The 23,808-nt window shown below is 36.5% G+C and overlaps 1 protein-coding gene across 1 annotated transcript in view; it reads right to left on the bottom strand.

The window, feature by feature from the left end:
- The window catches only part of LOC124161306 (acetylcholinesterase-like), a 443,431-nt gene that overhangs the window by 193,975 nt on the left and 225,648 nt on the right, over positions 1–23,808 (bottom strand). Inside the window, exon 3 of the mRNA XM_046537615.1 lies at positions 1,806–1,967. The gene's annotated coding sequence lies outside the window, so the exon portion shown is untranslated. The remainder of the gene's footprint in view (positions 1–1,805; positions 1,968–23,808) is intronic.

Below are 23,808 nucleotides of genomic sequence, written 5' to 3'. Positions count from 1 at the left end.
ACCGAACTGTATCGGGCGAAAGAAAGGATCGAAACCGAACTTTGGCGGAGAGGGAAACTCGCCTTGGGGTACACCTTCTGTCGGTCGGTCGTCAGTGAATAAATCGCGCGTTAGGGGGCATGGTGTGCGACCGTGGCAGTCTGCTTGTCACCGCCCATTAACGCGGCAATAGAGTCCGCCGTGTTTGCATTGCTGATTGAGAGGAAGGGAGTTGGAGACGAGTCACACGCGGACGTACCGAACGGACGAGGATTGGGACGGACACTGAAGAGGCCGGCAATCGATTTGACCTCTACAAAAGGGGAGCACTGAGACTAGGTACTTTCCCGTGCTGATGCCGGAACGTTTGACATAGAAAACCGCCTCAACTGTCTCTGCCTCTAACCTATGGTCTACCGTCTACGGATCGATAAATACATTTATCAATTCATCGCATATCTTAATGGTATGCCGCTACTTTAGGTCGAATTGCAATAAGTAAACTTTTTAGTAAAGGAAAAAAAAACTTTTATCTGGTTCACTAATATATTTGAAAAGGCATGACCCTGGTTTCACAACACAATTACATCGTAAAGTCTATGTTATGAAACCCCGGTCTTACTTTTTCAAATACATTATCGAACCTAACAAGGTTTATTTTTTAATTTTGAATAATTGAAGGGTTTCACACAATTAAGCCTGGAGTCATCAGTTATACTTTTCGCAAAGTTTAAGAAATATAATTTGAATAGTTCGTCTGGCTCGTTGTATGACGTCCTGAAAAACTAATCAGATATTTAGAACAGTTCTTTAAGCCTTGATGTAGGTTGTATCAGTGCTCAAGGTAAGCTTGATTACGTCACAAGCATTATAGAAAGATGTATTTCGAGTGCTTTTTTTCGAAAAGGAATTGGTCATTTCCCTAAGTTATTTCTTAAAATTGTCGATTAACAGTTCCGCATACCATTCATCCTTGAGAAACTATATCGAGAAAAAGTTGAAACATGACTCGTACTTCGTGGAACTTTATGGTATTTTCACCTTAATGATGAAGTTTTAGAAATAAAAGAACCGAAAATAATTATTTTTTCAAAAACGTCTTCCACTATTATTATTTTATCGCGTATTGTTTTTACATAATGTCTTATTCATGGTAGAATAGTTTGAATTGAGATTTTATGAATTGATTTACGACTGATTTTACGGTGAGAACGAAAAAGAATGTCTTTCATGTGATAATCCTAAAACACACTCTTATACGAAGGTCTTTGCGAGACATTTTAACAAAAATATTTCTTTGAGCAGCAGGTATTGGAGTAAAAATGTGCGTGTATCCACTTACTGCAATCAAATTTGTACCAAATGAGCAAGTATTTACGTTTTCGCCACCTCCGCGGTTTCTTATTTCTATAGTTTAAATCGCTAAAACCTAAGGTAACTCTCAAAGGCCCTAATGTATTTGTAAATTGTTCAATCCAAGCGAATTAAGTGGCAAATAGGAATGGTTTCCTGAATCGGATCATTACATTTAAGATAACTTAGCGTTTTTCTGCTAACAAATTTGTATCCCAATGGACAAGTATTTACGTTACGGCTTGTATGTGGTGTTTGTATGCACTGCATACAATGCAGTTTCTTATTTCTGTAGTTTAAATCGCTCAAACTGAATGTACCACTGAAATACCTCAATGCATTTGTATATTGCTCGATTTGAGTGAATTAGATGAGAAATAGAAATGGTTTCTTGAATCGCAACATTATTTTTAAGATAGCATAGTCAGTGCACTATTCAATCGAGGTCTTGGAGTTTCTCGCCGTGCGCTTACCTCTTGTCAACAGCAGGCACTTTGGCGACGTGGTTTGGAGGTGTAAGACTTGACAGATGTGCAGTGGAACTTTCCGTTGGCCATACCTCTCACGTCCTCCGGAAACCTCTTGCCATCCGCAGCAGCTTGCCTTCGCTTTCAACCTGCCCTTGTCTCCTAAACCTGTAAAGAGATAACACAATTAAAAGAACATGGCACGGCAGTTAAGTCAGAAAGAGGCCTGTGTGTTGAATGCGAGCCAGGATTTGGATAAAAAGGAAAAACCATTCAATCCACAATAATATTTAAAAAAAATACACGAAAGAATACTGCTGGTGTGGTTAGGCTTGTTTTTTTTTCTCTAAAAAAAGTTGATTGATGGAGATGTGAAACTTACACGACTCACTAGACAGATGATGCCTCAATATTTTGTTAGATAGATGGTAGAAAAGAGAACCTCTATGAATCCCATTATCTATCTCTTCAAAAGAACTATATCTTATCAGGTTGCCAAACTCATAAACTTTCATAGACATGCAAATAGTGCACAAACCATTGAAATCGATCGATGTGAAGTTAATAAGCATAAAAAACTTCATTTGAACAGCAAAATAACCCTTTAATGATCACAAGAGATTTCATGAAAATTGTGTTTTATTCTTTGTATGGTCGAAAAGTCGACCAGCAGATTCCACTAAGAAAGGAAGTGATTTTCTTGAAAAATCAAAAACTTATTTCATGGGTTTTGTCTTGCTGTATCAAAGTAACTGCCGAGAGAATTACGTTAATTATATCTGCCTGTGGGTTCGAGGATGCAAATAAAATTTGTGAATGTCGATTTGACGAAGGCGAAGATGCAAAATAGTGTTAAGTGATTAAAAAAACTTTTTCTGTTCTCCCTGCGCAATTACAGCAATGTTTAAATTGGTATTGAACTTACAGCCAAAATATGGGCATCAAAAATGGTGCCTAGTAGGTTTATAAATTTGGGAAAAGTATTAATTCTAGCATGTGATTCATCTATCCTTTCATTGAAGTAATTTTACGAATCCTAATTTTTACTTTGACGGGTGCTAAGCATGTAGTCACGATATTTTTAAGCAATTAATGGAAAAAATTCTTTGATTTTCAGGGGACATTTTAATAAGGTCTTGGAATTTTTTTCGATATCGCCTTCCTTACAGGAGAGTAAATCACGATAGACTGCTGGGATCATTGGGCTAAAAAAAGCCAGCAATAGGACTGTTTGAATCTGACGCTCTTTTATGAAGAAATACTTGCACAATTAAAAAATTCTAGATTTTATAATGTGTACAAAAAGTTATAATTATTCATTTGAAATAAATTGCTTCGAATTGGAGAAATACCTCTTTAAAGTGAAAGATTTAACTTTCTTCCGGAGAATGGCTGATGGAGAGAAACCCGGCGTTGGAATTACCGTGCTCTAAACGAAAGGCGCAAAGGGGACCACGGCTTGATGTCCCATCCGACGGACGGAGTATTAGGCTTGAAATGTCCTCCACATTTCATTCAAGCAGGGATCGGGCAGTCTCTGAAAATTCTCTACCATCGCCGGGATTCAAACCCGAGCCCACGGGATGGGAAGCCAACAGTCTAGCCACCCCACCAACCCGATCCTCGTAATATTCGTGAACAAGTCATTCGCCGAAACGTCGTCAAGGATGGAGATGGAGGAACTAACCCGGATGGAAACCCGAGAACTGTTTACGTCAACCTCCTTAAAAATTTCCACGGGTCATGTTTCCGATTTATGGTTCCCATTGTTGAGGCTCAGAATATCCATTCAGGGTGTGCAACCAATGGACACTCGCAGCTCCTATTCAAACCGAGACCGCTGTCGGAGAGCGTTCTCGCCCCTCCTGAAACCGTCGCGGTTGCCGAAGACCCAAACACAACGGTCCCTTTCTTCCGGACCAAACTTTGGAAACCAGGCATCCTCCTCTCTCTTATCCGATCCACCCGTTAACCCCTCACTCAAAGCGACCTCTCTTCACCCCCTCCCAACCCTCACTCTTCCCTTCGGCTCGACCGGCAAGCCGCAGCTCTTATTGAAGTTCGAATAAACCCTCTTCTCAACGTTTAAACTTGCCTCCCGGCATCGAGGCTGATGTCGCAATGCATCATGGGACTAATGAAACGGAGCGGGGAATCTCGCGCCAATAACGATGAGGAATCGATGTAAGTTACTCGAGAGCGATGAAGTCGCGTGAGCGAGAGCGGTCGACATTCCTCCGGCGGCAGTGGTCGTTATTAATGGTTTGGTCGTCGACGGAGGAAGGATGCCCTCTTTGAGCAAATGGGGGCTAAGACTTGAGATGGATGAATACGGCGAATCTGTGGTCCCTTTTGACCTCGTCCATTGAGAACGTATGCTATACGTTAACCTATAATCGTTTAGTATAACAAAGCTTTCTTCCTACTAGCCTCTCTGCTTGCTTATCATAGTGCTCATCTTATGCATAGTGAACTTATTTGATCGTAATAATTAGAAACGGGAATGTTTAGGTGAGAGTATAGATAATGGTAAGATATTAGTTGAAATTTCTCGATATTTTCGTTTTGTTAAAGCTAGATCTAAGCAGGGTTATTGCTATTTGTTTGTATTTGCATGAAAGTAAAAGTAGTCTCCATGTAATTATTATTTTATTGTGCGTGGTGTGAATATCAGGGAAAAACTAAATTCTTGTCGCGTGCCCTCTCTACTGATATCGTACAGCGAAGCATGTAGAATTTGGTGATAAATTTCGCCCAATTCCACATCTTCATTTAACATAATTTTGAGGCACATCAAGGTCGTCAGGTTTATACATGTTTACTTTTTAAATGATTTATGCTAAAATTTCGGTTACTTATTAGAATATTTGTACAATGATGGGTGTATATAATTCCTGTATTTATTCGAATTTATGGTAATTTATTCAATTATGTTAAGATAAAAACGCTATTGTGTCGGTATGCATATCTAATTATTGCATTGTGCGTAATTACCCTACATATTTAGACGCACTTAGTGTTCTCAGTATTTTTTGGGTAAATTTCCATGGCAACTCGCTGAAATTCATTTGCAATTTTCACTTGAGGTCAGCGTTGGTTGTTGCACATTCCCATCTAAACCTTTTTTATTTGGTTGGCTCTACTCTTCGATGCTTATTATTTCACATTGTTAATAAGTGCTTCTTGTTCCTTATCCGAGACTTTTCTCCAATGCTTTTGAGAGAAAAAATGACTTTTCTTTTGCTCCCTGTATTCTCCTACTTGTCACTACTGTCATCTTCAATGATTCTTCATAGTTTTCTCAAGTGAATATCATGAGTATTAACTATTAAAAATAAATTCATGGAATCTTTTATCATTGAAATTATTAGTGGCACGCACACACAAAGAATTTCGTTTCGGAACAACAAGCTTCATTATATCAGCTGGTCTGATATAAAATAACTCTCTTCTGAAAATATTTTTGACCATGTAAGTGTCATTCTTGGGTAAATTAGGCCTATTTATAATCAAATCCAAATTTTCATCTCAGTTCTGCTCAATTTCAGTCGGTATTTTGGAGTGATTAAATCACTGGCAGATACTCCATCGATTAGTATTTATTAGTTAAGGATATATTTAATTTTATTTTTGATAAGTGAGTCATATTTGAAAAACTTTAATTTTTATTTGATTTTATATTGAATCTATGGATTTGCTATAGTTAAATGAAGCTGTATTCGGAAAATGTGTCACCTTTTAAAATAAAACCGTCAACTTTCTGTTTCATCAGGGGAAAAATTTCATAGTTTGTTTCGCTTATTTATTCGGTAACCTTCATGACAGAGCTTCTATCCCTTAGTCGTTGCGTGGTTGAAAATCTTCCCATGCAAAAGCGACGTCCGACAAGCTGCCTTCGGGGGTGTCTGCGGTCAGGCTTTCGGATTGGCTGAGTTTTCGACAGCTCAGGGATTACGAGACGGGGGAGGAGGGAGGAGGAGTGGGCGAGTGTGTATCCCTTTGGTTGAAGGTTTTCCTTGGAGTGGGGGAGATTTGAGAGGGTTTTGAATGACTGGATTTCGTGGTCAGGCATTTCCAGGAATGGGATGGCACCTGATGGGGATATTTTGGGCCGCAACGAAGCAGACCCGTAGGAAGGTCTTGGGTTTCTGTCTCTCGCATTAAACCGCGATCAAAACAATTTAACCTGGTGAAACGTGACTCATTGCGTACCGTGCCAATTAATACCTTATTCCCTAAGCCACAGACACATTTCTTCTTTCAAAAACCGCGCATAAATCCTAAAATCTATTTCTGAGGATATCCGATAGTTTTTAGTTCTCTTGATAGACAAAAATATCTTCTTCACTACAGGTTAATTTCCAGGGAAAATATAGTCTTAATTACCATGAGGAAATCTTTATCTAACTACGCTGTTGTTTGTTGTTTTAAACCAACTGACAAAATTTATGTTTTGAAATTTATAATTACGTCATGTTTTGACAAGTACAGCTGTTGTCAACTAGGATTTATTAGAGATTTATTCTTCGAGTTAGTGGTAGAGACCTTTTAGAGAACTTGAATGAGACAGATTTTACTTAAGAATGGGAAACTTTAATGTAAACATAACATTTTATAATTTTGCCTGAACTACACTCGAAGCTATCGAGACAAAAATTATCTTTAAATAAAATGAAGATCGAAGCAATTTTCCACAGTTTTTTTTGTACGCAGTAAAATTTTTGTGGAAAAGTGCTCCGATCTTTTATTTATTTTAATATGTCTAACTTCCACCAATGGAAGCCTGAATCTGCTGAACTTATACAAAAATTATCATTTAACTTGCCATCCAGTGTGAAATTTATCATCTAAACGAGCGTTACTCCTCGTGGGGATGTTGCACTCCTCCATTAAAGTGTACTCCGCTCAGTATCTTCCCTCAATAGTTCCAATGCCTCTTGGAATCATGCTTAGTAGTTCTCATAAAAAATTTTTTGGCCCCCATGACCTACAATGCTCCCTCTTCCTGCAGTATACTGAGGAGTCCCCACCCTTATGATATCCTCTGAATCCATTCGTTGGTCCAAATTATTCTTCTCCTCTCCCGCCTTCTCAATTTCTACAACACAGATCTTATCATAAAAAGTATTATGGCAGCTGTAGCCATAGCTTCTATCTTTTCAGCATCCAATACTTTTTCCGCGTGTATGAGTGGTGTCACTACGGCATTGATGAAAACAATGTTGTGTAAAAAATATCTACCTACCTTATGAGTATGGCACTGTAGCCAAACGTATTTGTCTCGCTTGAAACGTTGCGCCGAAGCATGCACCTTGAAAAGCTAGTCACATTCGCCCTTTTAGTCCACCATTATCCCCTTAATACTTGGGCTAATACAGATTTAAGTAGCGTAATCACCTGCTTTGTATAAAATGGCCTTGAGTTTAAAAAGTTTATTGTGGTGAGAAACGCCTTCACCGTAAGCCTATTTCTCTCGTCGTTGGTAGTTATTTTATACGTAATAATGACATGGTCTGTTAATGCGTGCACCGTGTGGTATTGCTTATTTATTACTTTTCCTCATATTCTTGATTTCGACCTCTTAAAATACCCTATGGTCATTAAAATCGATATGCTAATAAAGGTTCAGTTTGTTGTTTAACATTTTAAGGTCTCTGAAGAAGACTAAATACCGTTACTATTAAGTTTATCAAAAAGACCAAATAACATCATTCATTGAATATAAAAAATAGTACATTATTTCACCTGAGCGCAGGAAATTTTCCTTGAAATATTATATTTCCGGCTCGTGGTTGTATATAATTATGATTTTTTTCAGGCATGAATCCGACTGAAAATTAATCGTCCTCAACGGTAAGATGGAAGCCTTTTCGAGGACGAGAGAGTACGGTCCTATTTATGCGGAATTCTCTTAGGCTTAGTGCTTTATCGCCCGTCCTGTGTCTCTCTTTAATCTAACAGAATGCGAAAAGCGAGGAATGCATTGACACGAGGTTTCGGAGTCCTCGCCATCAACTTTTGTATATCCCTATACTTTTAACTCTTATCCCACTTGCAGAACCTCTCTGGTTTTCCTCGAGAGCTTAGGATGCTCATAATATTTTCCTCCATCCTGTGGGGTTAGTCCCTTTTTCACGTCAGGAGTGCGGGAAATATTATCTTCCCAATTACTGTTTTTATGCGCTCCCATCCTTTGACGGTAGCGAATGGATTATTTCTGTCCATAAACCCGCTTTCTGCGTTGTATTTTGTGCGCTGGTGAAGAAGAGTGTGCGACGAATTCGTCCGCCTCGTTTTGTTTGCGCGGCGTATTATTATGATTAAAATCCATTTTGTGGAGGCTGAACGAATACGGTGGAAGCTCAGACTGAGCTCTAAAAATCTTGAAATGAAAAACGAAGAAAAAAGAAAACTCTTGCCTCCCTGGTTTCTCTGTATTCCGCTGCGTCACCCCACTCAACCATTACTTTTCAAAAAAGACACCAGTCGGTGTATTTGACATTTTCCCCTGTATTTTTCTACCATGACGCGTTTTCTCTTGTATACCTGGCCAAAACCTTCGGATGTGATGGTAAATCCGTATAGTATGCTATTTACGAATATAATTTTTGTTTTCATCGAAAAAAACATAGTTCGAATGAAAATATTTTCTATTTTGATCTCTGCATTTCTTCAGGGTTATCTTCCGCGTCAGCTTGTTGGTGCTTTTTGCAACAAGCTGACGCGGAGTACAACCCTGAAGAAATGCAGAGATCAAACCATCGCCGCGGAAACCTACGTTCTAACGTTTTCTATTTTTTTTATATTCCATAAAATATGCCTATTTTTTGGAATAAAATAAGGCATGAAGACTATATTTAAAGCTATTATTCCCATAAAATATGTCTCTGTATTCATATTCAACATCATATTATATCTTTACTGAAAATAAACATGATAAGGAAGAAAGGTTCAGGTTTAAAACGAATAAATGATATTTTTTGGTGCCGGATCTTATAGTAGTTACTTGTGCGGTAAATGTATTATTCTATAAGCAGCATAATTTACTCGCCAGTAGGTTCATGACTGATGATTCAATCAAATGTTCGTTTCAAAAAAAAAGAATTATCAGTTTTTGAAACAATATTTATCCATGGTAATCGGCCATCGCGGATTTTTGCTTGGAGGAATTTTCTCATGGCGCTTGCGATATTCATTGGGAACTTTGATAATTTGGGATAGAATAAAATATATTCTATAATAACTATAGCCTGGATAAATTTTAATGAGGTGTTACTATTGGCGAAAAGAAAATATTGCACCAGAAATGAATTACGTTTAGTGCAATATGCATGTATCAAACAATTTTAGCATACAAGTGTGCAAATGCATCGTTGAATTTATCACTTATTTTCAAATTTATCTGCAATATCACTAACTAGCCATGAGCTAGAGGGATTATATATTGCTATATCTTTGTTAAGCCTAAATGTTGGTTTGATTTAATTTCCATGTCGCTTTCTACCCAGGGACATGAATAACATTTCCTTTGACAAGCAATGAGAGACAAAAGGATGCACTTCATGTTGGAGAAAATGTGCAGTAGTAGGTTAAAATTTAATTTGACCATCATTTATGAATAAAAAAAACGTCTCTGCTCCCGCTATTATCTGCTACTTTATTACCCAATAAACTTGAGGTAAATTGAGTAACGGAGAAACTATTTGGTGGTTAAATGACAGTAAGCACTGTTCCACAATTTCAATTGTTTTCCAATTATTCACGTTACTGTCAAGAGGCATTTATAATGTTTTAATTTGGGCCTTTAGTTCTATCCTTTTAACAAGCAATTTTTCGAGCTGATTAAATATAAAAGACCCTTTTGACACATCAATTATTTATTCAGCCCAGGATTCACGTTATTTTGTTTGCTGCTGAAATTATAGTGGAAAAATCATGAAATGTTTTCTCGATTGACCTATCTACAGTAATTTATGTTTTGAATTGCTAGTTGATAATGTTGTTGTTTGAAAAGAGATATTTAGGACGTAATTGACGTTAACGTATAGATTAATCGCAGCGGCTTTAAATATTTAAATTAAAACTCATGCTCATTTTTGCCAGGCATTTTATAAATGTAATATGGAACATGATATAATCCTTTCCAGCGAATTATTTGCGTGATGTTTTCTCGGAATTTATACCGGTATAGTTTTATGAGCATCAACAACGTTTCAACGGACGACATTTCTATCGTAATCAGGGTTGTTGAGTTTAACTGATCCGTCAAACTTATTTTTTTAACTTGAAAACAATGAACGGGTCGTCCGTTGTAGCGTTAATGATGTACAACAAACTTTACCAGTGGAAATCCCGAGAAGACTTCACGCAAATTATACAGGCTGGAGAAAAATAATGAAAGCTTAACCCTGGATAGCTGGTGCCGGTAGGAAATGTAATTAACATTGCTATTTAGGTTGAAATCGCATAATTTATAGACTAGTAAAACTAAATATATAATTAAATCTACCCCAGATTATTAGAGTCCCCAATAAATAACGTAATCACCATTAGAAAATTTCTCCTATCAAAAAACTATTATAGCCGATTACCCTGGATAAATATTGTTTAAAAAACTAAAAATTCCCATTTCAAAGAAACTTTCCGCCAAACGCTCCATTTGGCTCCGATTTTTCCTTGTTACCGAATACTTTGGACAAAGGCAAAAGCAAATTCGGGCAAAGCAGTCGAAGTTATGAGTTGTCCAGAGAATCCGGAAACTGGGCTAACCTGCGGTAAATCGGAGCACTAGGCTCAAAGTTTCTGTAGTTTAAAAATTAGGCGCGTTTTCGACCTAATCATCATGATTAATTTTGATTCCCACTGGTATCAGCTATTCACAGTTAAAATTTCGTGACATAATTTTTATCCTCACTGTATAAACGATTAGTTCAGTTCTATATTTTAAATTCTTCGAGGGTTTTCTCTCTTAAATAGTATATCTTTCTCCTGATCCATGTTTTAACAAATAAAAATATGAATGATTGTTGTAATGATAATGATATGGTGTAAGAGACCGTGGCTGCGTAAGAGTGCCTTAAATCCATTTCTGAGTGATTTAAAAAATTCATTTCAATACCGCTACATTTTCTCAGTACGTTGAGTGTATTTCTTTTAGGGTTTAGAATTTGCAAGCTGGGACCATACTGTATGCTTTTGTGTTATAAGTTGAATAAGATTAATAGCATTAATTTGACTCTTGAATTAATTATATTTGGAGTTGTGACCATCATGATATTTTAGGTGTTAGCCTAATGAAACAGATTTTTTGTGGAAACAAATGTTTTACTCGAATAGTCTCCAGTAAAGACAAACGTCTGATTTTTTTAAATTTTGGCTTAAATAGAAAATCCTGAAAAATATATGCAATGATAACACTACTCAAAAGTTCTAAATAAATTCCGACACGGGTGTTTGTTAATAGTTCCCTTTATTTGCAGTTAATTACGGTTTTACCGTGGAGATATGCGATTAGTTTGATGGCATACTTATGATACTTATTACATATGGCATTATTCTTGAAGTTGTGAACTGGAACCAATTTTGGCGTGTTCTTTTCTCAAAATTAAATTAATAAACTTTGGAGGTAATGAGTCACTATTGTATTGTGGCCATATAGGGAAATATTGATAAATTGAGTGAGAACTTTAAGGAGATCACGCTAGAGAAATTTTGCAGTTACCTGTGTTTGATATTGTAAGATCATTACTGTTCTTCAATATATTTAACTACATTTCGTCGCAATATAGCTTACGTGTTGCAATTTATTTCTTTATTCCGTAAAAAATAATCATTTAAAATACAGCAAAAAATACTTTTCTCTTAGGCCATCAACCAAGACTCCTGATTTTACCCATAGCATATGGTGCTAGGGAATTTTCATGTTTAAAGGTTATAACGTTAAGTCTTGTGATGTATGTACCTAACCGACTAATTTTTATGTATTTTAAATGTTTACATTTTGCTCCTTTAAAATACTTCGCGTCGGTTGAAAAAAATTGTTGCCTTTAGCTTTGAAAGCATTGTACTAAGGATCATTATCTAAGATGACTCTTTTTTACGTTGCCAAAACGTTTGTATTACATACTAAAGTATTCTTTTACCTCTGATCGTCGTTTTATAATACTACAGCGCGGCGTACGCAATCTTTGATTGGAAGAACGGGTCTTTATTTTTTTATCTTCCATATTTATAAGTGAATGACTCGTCTTTCATACTAACACATGCAATTACATGAGAATTGATGCATCCATGCGCCTCGAACTTCTCTTTCCCAGAGTATAATATAATTATTTCACATTTTCTGCATAACTATTCTATTCTCTTTCTAAGCCAATATTTCCTATTATTTCAAAATTTCTCACTGCCTTTTCAGCTATTTCTACTAGCGGAACTATAGAGATTTTTTCATCATCATCAACTGTTATCAATCCTATTATTTTTCCCACTTTTATGAAATTAAATGTATCCCATATCTTTGCACAAATGTCGTTTTACCTCCCATTTCTATTTGAACAAGTATAAATGCATCAGTATTAAACCTGTGGGGTGCAAGTTTTATCCCCCTCCAGTATCACATCCTTCTCATTCCCTCCTTTCATGGTCAAATCAACTAAAACCTATTTTGTTCTTCGACCTCATTACTGTGGGTTTATCCAGCAGAGCTCAATTTTATACTTTTTACTTGTCATATTCCACTCGCTCAATCTCATGACATTGGCCTGTACACCTCGTCTTTTTGTATTAATTTTAGTTTTTCATGATCTCACAGTTTATACATCCCCGTTTACGCCACGAGAAATAGTAAACATGATTTCATCTTCTAAATAGATTTCTTATTATTTTATGCAAATTGTCACGTACTGAGTTTCTGAAGCTTCTACGAGTATGCCTAAATAATCCAACTACCAACGCATTCGTTCTTCTCTATTCGTTCCAGCATTTACTGTGATGGATGCAGTGCAATGTGTTTGAGATAAATGCCTATTTGGCCAACTCCATAAATAACTAAATCTACGATCGTAACTGTAAAGAATAATATGGTGGGTTGAAACTAACTCAACTCTATTATTTATATCTACTTTGCTCTAGGTAATAGCATTTTCACCAAGTTTATCATGCCATTATAATGCAATTTACGTGACTATCGCGCAGGCTACCCCAGCCTAGTTTTTACGATTTCAGGTCGCAGTATCATGCACTTTAACTGTGAGTAGTAATTTATTTGACATCTTGTGCATTTCCAAAGACCATTGGCATATCCTACGACTGACAGTGGGTACGTTCCCGAGTGAAACAAAAAGGATTTATTTAAAGGCCTAAATGAAGTATTATTGTCCATCGTAACCAATTAGGTCTTTCTGAATTATGAATCGTTTTTTACCCGTTAAGAAACGCCCGAGCTTTTGACGTCATTTGTTGAGAAGATTTTAAAGAAATAAGAAATGGTTGTAAACGGGTGGTACGAAATTTCCGTAACTAATTTTTATAACTTTTTATAATACTTCTACCCTGATTCCTTGACCGAAGTAAATTCAGAAAGCAGTTAAATTAGTGTAGCCATTAGGTAATTCAATATCAGGCAAGTGTTTTCGCTTGTAGAGAATCCAATTACTTTTAATTTACCGTTAATATCTGAGATAGAATATCAAATATGAATATCCTATCTTTATAAAAATGCATTTGAATGAAAAATGGTTAAAACAGATGTTAGATGGGTCTTTCCCCAAGTCGCCCTTTTCTGTTTGATCCTAGATTTATTTTGGACCGTTAATCTCTTGTTAAGGCAACATTCTTCACTTTTGCAGTGGCAGATATACCTTTAAAACTGTATGCAGCCGAAATACGAATGAAAATTGAGCCATGTATCAACTGTGGTGGTTAAGTCACCATGCTCGATTCAAAATTAAATAGCATTTACTTCATCCCAGTGCAATACCAAACGGTGCAACTGAAGGTCGGATAAATCAAAAATTTCTTTAAATGCGGGCGAGCAGAAACTATTTAGCTCTGCATTTTCTCGATCACAATGATAAAACATTTCTCTCTTTTTCGTGAATATACGTTGCTGCTCACTGAATTTATCCTCATTTTTTTCCCACGGTATGGAGCTGCGTTTGCTCTATAGGACCCATCTATCACAATTTCTACCTTGCGCATTTTTGCTTAGTGCATGGAACATTTTTACGATCCACGGACTATCCGATCAATTCCATTGAATTATGACCGTGGTGTGGGGTGCGCGCGTTTGGGAGGGGGGGAGAAAGAAGAATATAACGTGGGGGGTAAGCTCTCAGCATTTTAAATGTCCATTGGAACGCTTGGGGCACTGGCTCAGATGTGTACTTTTCTTCACAAACGGTTCAAACTGTCGTAAACTAGCGTCGCGCTCACGGAAGTGTCCCGGTTATTCTTTTTTTTTTTTGCTGCGGCTCTCCGCTCTTTTTTTTTCTCTCTTTGCCCCCGTCCTATCGTTGCGTGCTTTGTTCCGGTAGAGCTGACCTCATCCGTTACCTAATGTAATTGCACGCCACGTTTTTTCTTTCATCGTTCGTGTATGCACCCTTCACGTCTCAGACTGTCCTTGACCTGCATACTTATCTTTCTATAGAGGTCTTCAGGGTACTAGTGTCGTGCACTCGGAAGGTCATGGCTTTTGCTGGAGACATTCATTCCAGGCCTGCCGTAAGAAACCTCATCTGCACTAATGTTTACTTGGCTGTTCTCAATATTTGCTTTGGACAGTGATCACCACCATTACACTAATTAGAAAGTAAATTGATAAGATGGTAAATCGAAGTATATTTAAAAAAATTCTGCTATCATTTTTAAAAACTCCATGGTGAATACAAATTTCTATTGTTTACTTCCACCTGATTCTCAAATATGAAAACATGTCCCCAGTATTTTATACGAAGTTAAATTTTCTTGCTTAAGGTGCGCATTAATGATAACAAGGGACCACTCCATATACTGTGAGAATTTCAAGTTTGTGTTCGTTTTTACAACGATTAATGCCTACGGGAAAAAATAAAATACAATCGGTCCAGTGAGAACGATATATCAATTAAAGGAAAAACGGGATACTTGAAAATCAATACTTTGGATGCTTAAATTGATTACTTCAGCAGTAATTTTGAGGTACTGCTGAACATTCATGGTGGAATAATAAAAAATGTTGATTTTTCTCGTTTCAAAGTTTTGATTGTTCAATCCTAAAGGACGGATTTTGCTTTATCATTTTATGGGATCATGTTGTCAATTAATTAATTGGAATAAGCATATCATTTTGTTTCTAGTTAATTTTATATGATAATTTGAATGCGAAATTGAAAAAATAGTGAAATGAGGATTGTATTAAGCTTATAGTATGTAAAACGCGAGGTGGGAAATAGCCAATTAGTGTTTTAATTAATAGAACTCATTTTTGCAATCGCAGTGTATTATTCTGTGATTAGTTATGACTCTAGAAGCTAATAGATGAGGACTTTCATGAAATACTTGCCGCATCAATTATTTTCTTTGAGCAAACTCACAGTAATATTTTTGATTTTCCAATTATTATAAGTTATTTCTAATTTTTACATGCAAGTGATGTAGTTGGTTATTTATGAACATTTAATATCTAGAATTATTCGCGAAAAAGTGAAAATAGAAATGTATCGGTGGCTGGCAAACAGATGGAAATTGGGTAGAGTTGACTGGTTGCTAAGAATAAGCAGATGAAAAAGCATGTACATCGCTGCTTGAAAACCTTTTCTTTTTATTATAGCTTTCGAATGCGAACTTCTCATTCTACTCGTATGTAGCCATGCTTATTTAGTGATGAATTGGTTCCCTACATCGTTCCACTAAGCTCATTGTTAGTCATATAAATTATTTGGAAGCTCTGCGAGTGAGATATGGACTCATTCCATTTATTTATTCTCCTTTTTATCCCCATAATGGGCTCTATTTTCCGACGAGTCCGTTTTTAAAAGCACTTCGTCGAATCTATCTACCTTCGCATACCTGCAAATATATTTCCAGCGTGGAAATTACGAATTCCCTCCCGTTAAAAGCAGAATCGAACTTGCATGGCTCGAGAGGTGAAACAAAAAGCACCGTCTCTCGGCTTAATGCGTAGCATCGCACGCCCGTGCAAGCTGTGCATTGGAGTTTTCGCGAAAGAATCGCTCTTCCGCATTATTTCTTTTGCACTCTCAACGATGCCCCTAGCCAATCAAGCTGAATACGTGACTTGTACAAGCGGCTCTATTATTTTTTATTATTCTCGGCATTGTGCGATCCCTATTCGCATGAACTATCAATGCGCGAGAGTTTTAATTAAAACTATCGTTCGCTCAGTATGTTTCGAAGTAACCCTTTTATATATATTTTTATCAAAATAACAATGCGATACATTGATGACCATGACACCAAACTGGATCGCTGGTATTTCCTATTGCCATAGAGATGCCGAATTCCATCCTTGTGCGTTTGACCGCTCTATCTCTTTCTCTGATCGAATTCTTAATTCACGAGAACAGCAAAGAGAAGCAAATTAGCAGTTGATTTTCTACCTGAGATGGCGCTGCACGTAATTAATATCACTCTTAATTACTATTACTCTTCCTGTGGATTTCATACGATCAAATTCAAATATATTGTTTGAGTTTTATTTAAAATTGAATTTAAAAATATATAATTGACATTTACTTCTCTTCTTCTGCAGGATTTTATTTTATTAGTAATATTTTTGCTCTTATTTACCATCTAAATGAGTCACATGCATGAAGCTTAAGAGGAAATTTTATCGACAAATTTTATAATTTATGAATCAAAGAATAAGAATATGGCTAATTATTTTTTTGAAGCGTCCTATGCTCCATTAATTTATTTCAACTAGCAATTTTGAAGTTGATTTTTATTTTTCATTTGGTTAAAGTTAAAGGCAAATTATCAGCTGCACTGATTGATTTTAAAATATTTTTCCATATGCAGCATAAGGTACGTTATTTCTGACGAAAAAACCTACCTAGAAACCATAATTGCATCTAAAATCTCTCTGCCGTTTTCACTTCAAAGATGAAAGTGTTAGTTCTCATTGAGCCTATTGAAAGTAGGGATAGCATTAGACGCTAGAAGCCCGATATTTTGTATTAATGTATATATGTATCCATAGTAAAGTCACCAAGATTTAATTATCCACCCTATAATTCTTTTTGCACCTGATCTTACGAAATCCTTAGCACTTTTGAACAATTTGACGTGGAGGCTAGCAATAAAGAAAGGGGCTTTAAAATGGATGCATCTATGCGATAAAGAAACCAGTATGGGTATGAATTCTCTTTGCGTATTCTGATTCCCATATTCCCCTCACTGATCTTGATGGGAGGAAATTTGTATTTGTTTCGCACTTTTTCTCCGTCAAGGTCATTTTTCCGCCTAAGCTTCGTCTCTCAGCGTCTTGGTTTCAACTACCTTTCAACCCTTCCACATCCCATGACCTCTGATTTCTTGCTCAACCGTTCGCCTACTCGCCGTCTTCCGAGCTTCTCCTTTCAGCGAATGTCCGAGACAGGAGCAGAGCGGTATTTGGAGCTACCCTAAAATCCCGCTGGCCTTTTCTGCATAAGCTTCATCTAATTCTACATCTTCGAGGGTTAGGTTGGGGACGAAAGGAATCTCCGCTGAGACTTTACTGGACAGCTCTCTTCCCCTTCCTTGCCCTGGCACGAGTTTTAGAGAAAGAAAAAGGGAAATCAAAGTGAAGGAAAGACTGAGGGACTTGCTGGAAAATTGAGGAATGAAAAGACAGATTCCTCTTGAGGAGGCAGCACCCAAGAATAAAAGAACATTTCATTTTCATAACGTTAAAAGTAATGTCCAAAGTACGTTATCCCTGAAAATTGAGCTACCTAGATATCGATGGCTAAGTTCTAACAGCAGGTATCTCAAAATTTGGCCTGTCTGAGTTAATACTGATAATACTGTTAATAAAAAAGTAAAATTCAAGGAAAAAACAGCTCTTTGTGTGCAAATGTATGCTTCTTTTTCAGTTTTATATATTTTTGGTTTTTAATTTCAATTAAAATTATAAACAATTAAAATAATAAATCGTTTTTTGCTCTCCTGAAAAGTTGCTATTTTTGAGATACGTGTTGCTAAAACTTAGCCATCGAGATGTTTCTTAAAAGTTTTATGTGAAATTGGGCTTTTATACCTGATAGAAGTGCTTGCTAAGTTTTAGAAATATATAGGATGCAAACTGAGTATGTAGGTTTATTTCTATTGTTTCTTATATTGTTCAAAATGATGTGTTAAATTTTAAGAAATGGCTTTTTATTGACAAAGGAATGAAATAACTTCTGTTGTTTTAAGAAATCGTTTATAATATTTTGCAAGTAAATTGGTATTGAAGAGTTTTAAAACGTTTTAAAACAGATTTTATCGGAATAGGTTATTTGGTTTAGATTTAAGGAAAATGTGCCTTTTTAACTGAAATTATGTATGTATTGGCACCTCGTAATATTTATTTTAAATGTAAATGGCGTTATAATTGACTACAAATTTTTTAGAAAAAATATTTAATAGTTCGCTTTAAGAGGTTGTGTGAAAAGGTGAATGATTTTATTGATTTTTACTTGAATGCATCGGATGTTATGGGTTTTGCGTATAATTTCCACTATTTAACTTAGCAATTTTCATTTGCATCTTATTTTAATTTGTTGAGTAGTCGTCTATGAAATCGAATTTTCTTTGCAAAAGTTGGAATTTGTTTTGAAATTTGCATCAGCAGCTGAGTGAATTGTAATTCCGAATTCAATTATTTTTTCGATTTTTCATGTTTTTTTTGATATTTTTGAAAAGAAATTATTTTAATAGACGAATCTTTATTTGCGAAAAAAAGAAATTGAGTACGAAAGCAATCAATAATATTGATTTTTATATACCAAATGACTTTTTACAGAAAGGAACGTCGGCTAAAGTGGTTTAAATGGCAAAAATCTTCGAAAAAATAGTTCAAAATCTTATAAATAATATATTCAATGGAATGGACATTTTCTTGCTGACTGCTTTTGCATCTTTGTGTATGATTTCTATTTTTCCCTTTTTATTGAGAGCCTCATCTTAATTAAAGCTCAATCAATGCGTCTGCGCAGAGGGAACGATGTAATTAGGATGGTATTTTTGAAGTTGGTAAATTAAAGTTAATCGCTATGCCCTACCATTTAGAACTAGAATTGAATTTGTTTTACGTGGAAACCTTATCAAGTTGCTATATTCAAACTTTAAACGGCCGTTCAAGACGAGTAAAGGTGGACATGTAGAGCATTTGGATACTGGAGTGGGGACAAATTCCAGGAATGCGATGTAGATGGCCAGAGAAAGAGTTTCTTTCTGTTTTGGAATGCGAAATTCACTCGTTGCCGACGATTCGATATCTTTCTACTGTGAAGATTGGATGGGGAGATTAATGCAGAGAGGTTTTTGCGTCTCGCGCAAATAAGAATTTTAACGGAATGACGCAAACCCCGTCGAGCGCACGGCACGTATTTTCATCCAAGTTGCATCATTTAGCGCAGCTTTACCTTAGGTGATATTGCATGCAAAAAAGTTTTTCATCGCGATAGTGGCATTAAAATGATTCAGAAGCCGAGAGGGGCTGTTGGGCGTTGGTGACGCGTTAACCTTTGGACTCATCACAATTGGAATTAATTCATGCATTATTGTTTATGCATGATGTTTAAAATATGTATTTATTAGCGTTGGAAATAAATTAGAAAAACCAGGAGCTACATTTTTTCGTGCCTTTGATCATCCCCTTAGAACATTTTATCGACAAATCATCTTGCACATCAAATCTGTGTCAAACATCAATGGGGCTTTCATTGTTAAGTAATCGCTGGTTAGTTTGAATCGGTGATAGGCATTTTGACGGTGAACATAGGTGTTCTTCGGATAATTCATAAATTATCCCCAACATGTCTGTATTTTATATCAGTGCCAATATAGGAATTTTCAACAAATGAAAGACGGGAATAAAAATTTTTATGCAATGCTATCTCTCTCGAACTTTACAACTTTGCTTTCGCTAATACTTCTGTCAATTTTATCGAAACCTACCTATCGAAACTGTGCTGAAAATGATATTGTGAAGGGAATAAATATTTATGAGAGGACAATTTTTTTAGTATAATAAAATACTTACGGAAAACGAAATGACATTTATCTACGATTAGATTTTAATTTATCGCTCCCCATTTGGTCGAATATTGAGGTGATTCATACAGGGTTGATTTCTTGTACGTCTGAATTTCCTATTCATCATAGAGCTAAGATATAGTGCTAGATTCGTGTGTAGGCTTTAGATATCTCAACACAGAATTTCTTACGGTGTTAAATTGGATGAAATAGGAATGATCAACAGCTTCCCTACCCTTTTCACGCGCTAGTGGATTCGTCCGGAATGGAGTCACCTCTTAATTTTATAGCATTTTGTGATTGAATTGGTGAGATATATTCCGTATGTTAATATTTCTAAACTGGCGTCATCAATTAGGGGACCTTATTACCTTAATTAACGTGTTCTTTAACTACTTTTTATATGACTTCATATAGGCAACATATTGTATTAGCCTGGATTTTGCTAGCATTTTTGCTCCTCCTGAATTAACTCCTATAATGAATGGGTACGTAAATACGGTATTAAAAGACTTTTCCTCCTATATTCCATCAAGGGTAGTTTCATTTACGTTAAAAACTTTCTTTATTTACACCGTCTTTCGTGCGATCCTAAATTCCTTTTTGAACTACACCATTGGCGCTGTGTTATGAGGGATTGCATGCGTGACATGATACCTACGGGGGGGTTGGGGGGCGGAAGTTTGGCAACACTGATCTCCATAAGGCTCGTGCAATGAACTAAACGTGGAAAACACTATAGTTCCGGCCCTGTGCACAGGCACCCTTTTTCTTCCTCCTTCTTAGTCACGTGGATGCATTATTTATCACTCCTCGCGAATCACCTTTGCACCCATGTGTGGAACGGCGCTTATGTGGTTCCTTCAGAGAACGGACGAGCGACCACTGTCTCTTCCGTTGACGACCTCGAACAAACAAATTCCCTCCCACACACCGAGGCTTTTAACCTCCCCCCCGTCCGTAATAATTCCCCATTTTCACTCTCCTCCGCCGCGGCCGGATCATTTCATCTGGGCGGGCCGCAAACATGCACCCGGGATCCAATGAATCAAAATCCACGCGGAGCGGAGTGGTGCCATAAAAAAATAATGCGAAGCGCTCCGCCATTCGGATTCGGTATTTCCATTGTTTGCCGGTTAATAACAGACGGACAATGCCGCACGAGCCACCCCCGTTCCACCGCCATAGAGGGCGCTGTGGAAATCATACAACCCCTTAAAACCCCCGGCTGCCATCTCCTCTTTTCAAACCGTAGGTAAAACCCGCTGCCTCCAACTCCCCGAACCTTCGAACCTATCTCGGAGCGATTGCTGTTACTCCGAAACGTGTTTGTGTAGAAATTAAAATAAACAATTGAAAACACTGTGAACAATTTTTAATACAATTTCTGTTGACTTATAATTTTAGATGTTTAAGGGTAAATAGGCATGTTAATTTCAAAACTGTAGTTAGTTCTTTCAATCACGACAAGTTTTTTTTTCTCTACACCTTGTGCGATTGTGATCACTCTAGATGCTAGATTGAAAGTCGATCACAGGTGGCATCATTGATTTCCAATTGGCTGACGTTAGCCTTATCAGCCGGGTTGCTGACGCTTAAGGAGACCAGCGACAGGTCAGTCTAGTTATGCGGGAGATACTATAGTGAGACGAAGGCATGTAGCCCAACTTTTGCTTGTAGGGAGGAGCTTTGGGATTATGCGGGTTGCATACACGGATATTTTCTTTTATGTCAATTCACGCGCATCTGTAAACCTAGCCTCTTAATATATTATCTACAAATATACTATCTACAATTTTAGACAGTATATCTGGTAAGATTTCCCTCTATATTCCATCATGTGCAATTTTTTTATGAAGCATGAAACAAAATGAGGATATCCTGTGGCTTAAAAATTTGACGTCATAGATAAAAAAATATTTTAGATGGTGTAGAGGTAATTTTCTTATTCAGATGCCCAAGTTAGCCAAAAACAAGTCACAGATCAACGACAACAGAATGGTTGTTCCCCAGTGTAATGAGTTTATTCGTCAGAGAATTAATCGTGGAACTTAGAATTAGTGATTTTCGGCTCATTTGTTCCCCAAAGCACAGCATCAAACACACCGTGTTCTTGTTAATTTCATTTGTTTTTTTATTATCCAGTTTCCCCGAAAACAGGATTACAGTTTGGTCTTTAGGAGGGGGAAGATTCAAGAATATTAACAATGAATGAACATAAACACCCTTGTCCTGGGTAGGTATGACTCGAACCCGCGACTTTTCAAATGAAAGAACAAGCTTAGTGAAGTATATCATGAAATTTGGGTAAGTAAATGAATGGAATTTTATTTAATGAATTCTGTGCTGTACGCTAATAAGTTACGAAAATGGGTGAGAAGATATGAGTAGTGCAAAGCCATATGCGAAAGCCTAGAGGGAAAATTTGACAATTCCGCAGGTAACATAGGGAAATACTGTTCTTAACCTCATCATTCGTATTCACTTTGTGAAAAAGTTAGTGCTTGATGAAATTTATGATCTATATTGCTGCAAACGAAAAAAGAGGCCGGCTAATTTAGAACTATTACCTTAAGAGAGAGGCATTGCATTTCTAAAATGTAACCTACTTGTTTCAGTATTGATTGCTATATTGAATCTATTGCGAGGAAAATATTGAGGACTTTTTCGGTTTCCTACCAATGGAATGCAGGAGTAATAAGTTTCGTTATATTCCGTGAATGTTTTCTGTGGCTGCGAAATTGCCTGTACTGAGCAGACTCATTAGGTGAATACCAAATTCGAATTTACGAGTGACAATATCAGGTAAACAACAGTCGGGAAACGTAATTTTCATGAAATTGGCCACTTTAAAACACGGGAGGAAAAACTCATTTACGGATGTTGTGGACAAAATCTCTGTCAGTTATTGTTTCTACTCTGTTATAATTAAGGAAATGAAACTATGCTGTTCATGTGGTTCTGCTTTATTTAACAAGCAATTCTGTAGTAATGCTGGTAGTGCGGGCAAATATTTTGGGAGAATCCTCTCGTAATACCCAATTAAATGGAAAATCCTGCTATTCCTAGAATACCCATCAATTTGATTATAAAATCCCACAGTGCAACTCCAGGTATATTTAAAACCACCCTATTATATTATACATGCTGATGCACAGGTGGCAATGTTATGCAACCAGTAAATACATAATGCCGTTGAAAATATCTTGGAGACACAGTGCAAGCAACAATATCATTTTTATCTCGATTAAATATATATATTTCTATGACATAAAAATATTAAAGGCCGAAAGATAAAGAAGGTAAAATACTATAGCAGAATGGTAAACTTACCAAAGGTTGTTCACCGTCATTCCAACGCTGGAGAAGCAGAATCCTAGGATTGTTGGTATGAGAGTAATCTAATTCTATGTAAATACATTCTAAAGGAACCGATATTATTAACATTATTTCCAGAAGTCTTAGTAGATTTCTATAATTAATTAAAATATTTATAAGATGTACAATTTTACATGTAAACAATTTTAGGACATGTGTTGCTTCTGGAGTTGTTTTCCATGAGTTTTTATGGGATTCCCCATTTCAATGGGAATCGATATTTTCACCCGAGAACATGGCTTTTTGGACATTTTTCACTTAATGGTCGTGGAATGGGAAATTTGTCATTTACTTTTGTGCTAGCGTTATTCGAGTTTGCTTTAGCTAATTTCAAATTTCTTGAAAATTAAAGGCGTCTATTTTTGAATTCATGAAACTTTTTTCAATACCTATCTTGAGAAAAATA

The sequence above is a fragment of the Ischnura elegans genome, chromosome 6, assembly GCF_921293095.1.
Source record: "Ischnura elegans chromosome 6, ioIscEleg1.1, whole genome shotgun sequence".
Taxonomy (NCBI): domain Eukaryota; kingdom Metazoa; phylum Arthropoda; class Insecta; order Odonata; family Coenagrionidae; genus Ischnura; species Ischnura elegans.
This window is presented reverse-complemented; position numbering and strand designations above follow the sequence as displayed.